The sequence below is a fragment of the Frankliniella occidentalis genome, unplaced genomic scaffold, assembly GCF_000697945.3.
Source record: "Frankliniella occidentalis isolate FOCC.00 unplaced genomic scaffold, Focc_3.1 Scaffold81, whole genome shotgun sequence".
Taxonomy (NCBI): Eukaryota; Metazoa; Arthropoda; class Insecta; order Thysanoptera; family Thripidae; genus Frankliniella; species Frankliniella occidentalis.
The window spans coordinates 1,114,854-1,119,671 of NW_026267211.1; positions in this window are offsets into that span (position 1 = coordinate 1,114,854).

Here is a 4,818-nt window from a genome sequence, read left to right on the forward strand (position 1 = left end):
GTGTCCTTCGATGACATATTTAGACCAACAATTTCCCAAAGTAGAATGAAAATCGGGAATTTACACTTGGCGGGGTTCCCTTGTAAGACCAGAGATCTATTTTCTTTTGAAAACTCTGAGAAATTCTCCTTTATTTTCTTCGTGGTTTCAGACCCGTAGAAATCACGGTGACATGGGGTTTTAGACGAGTCCCTTTTTTTCGTGGCTGTCTCTGACCCAAGGTAAAACTTTTTAGACAGTCTTTTAGTAGATTGCCGCGCTTTTTCTTTTGGCAGTCTCGGTCTAAGGTCGATCAGATGCGGGTTACAGGAGGGTCGAATCCCCTCAGGACCCGTCGAGCCGAGGCGAGCCGACAGGGCGGTGGGGCCTTCAGCTGTCGCGGCCGCACTGATTGCCTGAGGGTGTTATTGGCGCAAATCCCTGATAGGAATAGGGGCCGGATCAATCTCAGCGCTGTGCCGCCCGCGCTGCTCGCATGGCGGGTGTTTGTCACAGACCAGTCCCCGCCCGGAGAAAAGCAGAGCACGGGTCACAAACTGCTGATGAAAAAAAAAAAACTCAATTTCTTTATTTTTTTATCGATATTTTGAAAACTTCATACTCGTTGGATTTCTCCTCAGCTCCCATGAAAAGTTTGGCGAGCCAGTTCCAAGTTAAGCGCGTGCAAGCTTCCTTAGCGCCTGATGGGTAGGCAAAATCTTGTCTGCGGTGCATGCGTGTACTGCGGGCTGGCCTACCCCGAGTCTCGCAGGCGCCGAGCTCTCGTGATTTGCCAAATAAATCCGAGAAAACTGAACGTACTTTATGGACGAACCCTTGTAGGAGGAGATGAGGCAAGAGATTTAAATAATGCTTTGCCGCGTGTTGGTGGTGAAACTGAAATAGGCGCAGACGCCTCGCCGCTCTCACATGAAGTAACACGAAAGCGCGCCTCGCCTCACACTTCGCAACCTTAACCTTCCCTTCCACCTCCATGGCCATTACTTCGCATGACCAGAAGCAGGCTGACCCCCCACCACCCGCCGCACACACGCCGCATGGGACACACCCACTCGGCGACAAGTTACTGCCTTTCCCCCACTAACCCCACCCCGTCCAATCCTTTTTGCTGCTCTCACACACTACACTCTCACACACACGCACACACACTCACACGCGCGCGCGCTAACCCCTCTTGAGCCAAAGTCTTGTAAACACTTCGCGACACCCACTTTGCAGTCCGTAACTTCGCGGCGCGCAGCAGCAGCCGCTAAACGCGGAACGACTTCCCTCCACTTCCCTCATGGCGGCGGCTGTGCGGCGCGTGGGGGATTAGCATTTTGCTGCCGTTCTGTTGTTTCTGACGCGCGCTGCTCCCGCCGCCGCCGCCACCGAGTGCAGTAATAACAATTAACGGTGAGCTATGGCGGCGCGAGGGCGGGTGCCCCGTGCCGTTACGTGAGACGGGCAGACGGACGTAAAGGACAGGCCGGGCGGACGGACGGGGTGGGACGGTCGAGTAAGAGCTCCCTGGGGAAGAGCTTGGCCTGGCCTGGCCTGGACGGGGGATGGGGATGAACGGGCCGAACAGAGAGCGGCGGGAATTCAGCCGAAAGGGTCGGGAGAGGAGGCACCGAGGCACCCTGGAATGCGCCGACCCCTCGTCACCCTACCCTCCTCCTCCTCCTCCGACTCGGATACGTCTCACTTCGCTCCCGGGAGCTTGGGAGGAGGGGTGAATAAAGGAAGAGCGTGGGAGAGAGCGAGAGAGAGAGTCAGAGAGACAGAGAGAGCGAGACAAAGAGAGCGAGACAGAGAGAGAATGACAGAGAAAATGACAAAGACAGGGAGAAAGGTCGCGAGGAGGACGGGCGGGCGAGGCGGGCGGAGGCGTCCGAGGACTCGACCAGGCAAGGGAGCGGCCAGAGGCGGGATAAAAGAGGGGACAAGAAAGGTCATGGGTCGCGAGGGGCAGCGCCGTATTTCCGTCCAGCTCCGCCCCGCGACCCCCGCGACCCGTCCCGTAACCGCGCTGGTACCGCGAGGCTCACTGCTCGGGGGCGGCGCTCTGCGGCCGCGTGGCCTCTGCCTCGGTCTCAGACGCTTAATTAATAAGGAATTTCAATTTGAGAAGCAATTAGGGACCGCTATTCTTGTTTCCGCTCCAAACAACTTACTGAAGAGGGAAAGGAGGGGAGCGGGGGAAGTGAGGGCGCCCTCTGCGTAAGCCATTTGACTGCCTCGCGACCACAGCCCGCGCCGCCCCCTCGCCGCCCCCTCGCCGCAGCGGCCTCTCGGCGCGTCAAGAGAACGGGGGGTGGAAGTCATCGCGAGGATGTCAACACGTCGTCGTTATCGGTTTGCGTTGGCTGGCCGGAGACACATTGGCGACGTGTCCTTTTGCTCGCGGGAGAGGGTCGCGTCGTTATTATTTCCCCACCGCGCCTCCTCCTCGCGACCTTGGGAGGTTTGAGGCCTGTTGCTGCCGCGCGCCCGCGCGCCGCCGCCTTTTCCCTCGCACATATTCCGCGCGCATCTCATGCCTCTTTCTGCGCGAAACAAGCCTCATTACATCGACGCGGGGGAGACAACGCCGCGCGCCTGCGGCCGGCCTGGCCTACATCGCAGCGCTGGTGGTGGCGAGGGCCGGGGCGGCGTGGCGTGGCGTGGCTGGAGGCACTTCTGCCCCGCCGTAAAGCTGCGCGGGGATGTGTACGACGGCATGATGGTGTCCGCGCGACCCACCCGCCGCGCGCCCCTTTTCCATTTCCTCGCACCACCAGCCACGCCACACCCCGCCCGCCCCACTGGTAGGCCCCCACACCCCACCACCACACGCACACACCACACAATTCACGTCCTCCAAGAGCGCTCCGGTTTGCGCCCGAGGCGCTAAACTTTGCTGTAGCCGATTCCCACATGTGCACGTGCTCGTGTCGCCGTCGCTCGCTTGTGTAAGAAAGTTTGTAGTGGTCCAAGAGAGACGAGAGAGAGAGAGAGTTTATGTAGAGAAAAAGACGTCTGTCTGTCTGTCTGTCTGTCTGTCTGTCTGTCTGTCTGTCTGTCTGTCTGTCTGTCTGTCTGCCTGTCTGTATGTCTGTCTGTCTGTCTGTCTGTCTGTCTGTCTGTCCGTCTGTCTGTCTGTCTGTCTGTCTGTCTGTCTGTGTATGTGTATGTGTGTGGGTGTGTGCGTGTTTCACACATAAGGTTCTTCACGTTATCTCATCGTTGCCGATAAGCCCACACATTCCGCTCATTTCATCCCCGTTTCGAGGTCCTCCTCTCCCCCACCCCTTCCGTTATCAGCTCAGCCGAGCGCACGAGCAGGAATGCCATAATATAAGCGTGGTATTGCTGAAGGGAGAGGGGGGAGGGGAGGGTGTGGTCGTTGAGAGGAGCACAGCTGCGCAGCTAAAAGACAGCCCGCAGATCCGTGTACACTCATCTCCACGGTATAAGGAATTGACGATTATAGCCGTTTGAGTCTTGTTTCAAAGCCACTTCTGGTGAATTCCTACTAGAATCGGGTGAGATTAACTCATGACTCAAATGGAGGGGGGGGGTCGTATTTTAGTACTCTCTGAGCGGCGTGTCCCATCAGATCAGAGACCCCGTTACTAACCGTTAGTTTATAATTTCAAGAGGGTCTCAATAAAAGTTAGTTATAACTTTAACGCCTAAAATAATGTTTATAGCCACATCAGGGCGGGCTTGACTAGATAGCCCCCGGCAACGGCCCCTTACAGGCCGAGCGAGTAGGCAACCTACCGGCACGTCAGAATACGGCACGGCATAACTAGAAAAGTGCACGAGTTTTATCAACCACCCGGTAATACTTTAAAAGAAAGTGTTTCGTGGGACACCCTGTTGTTATTATAGGGAAGTTTTTGCACGGATGAGAGTGGAGATCGGGAAGACTCACTGTTGGTGGTTTGCCAGACCTACATTTTCAAAAGTTGGGTAGTTCAGGGTTTCGGGCCCACCCCTTGTTTGAGGCAGGCACTGGAAAAACTAATGTTACCGAGGTAACGTTTCATCATGTGACCAAGCCCAGTCACGTTTCCTGATGCAATCTACCCCATGCAAAAGGATAGGGCCATCACAAATTGGTTGCATCACCAAACGTTACCTGGTTTGGTTGCGTCAAGAAACGTTACCTCGAAAATATATTCTCATGGAGCTGTGACGAGTAGTGCGCGCGGTGCACACCCCCTGGGAAGCGGAAAGCCTCTCGAGCTAAGTACGCTCCGGTTGAAGACCCGGCGGTACTCGTCTGCTCGCCGCGCCGCCGCCGCCCTGGAGGGGCTTGGAGTAGATAAGACGGCTTGCCAGCCGCAGGCGACCTGGAGGCAGAGGCGGGGCGGGCGGCACAGCCCGACGGTGCGGAGTGGAGCTGGAAGGGTGGAACGGGGCGGGGCGGGGCGGGGCGGCTCCAGGCCGCAGCCTTATTAGAATGTCGAGTCCCGGGCGCGGCCTTGGCGGGGGTAGAAGGGCCCGAGCAGGGCTTCCTTCGGGGGCTGGGTTGCCTCGCTCGCAGCGCCCCCACTCCATCTCTCCACACATTTTCCTCTCGTTTCCAACATTACGTTCTATTCGTTATCGGGATACCTGCCAGCTCCGAGTAATAACCCCGGTCTGTGCGCCCCCTACGGCCCTACGGTATTGCGCCGTTCGCAGAAGCAGCTGCCGAGTTTGCTCGGTTTCCTCTCCATCACGGAGTCACGGAGTGTTCTGCCCAGTCGACGCTGGCAGCGGTGACTCGTGACTTTCCCAATTAATTAATGGAGAGCTCTCGAAGAGGCCTCTCCAGCCACGAGCCCCTCCGCCCCCACCCCCCTC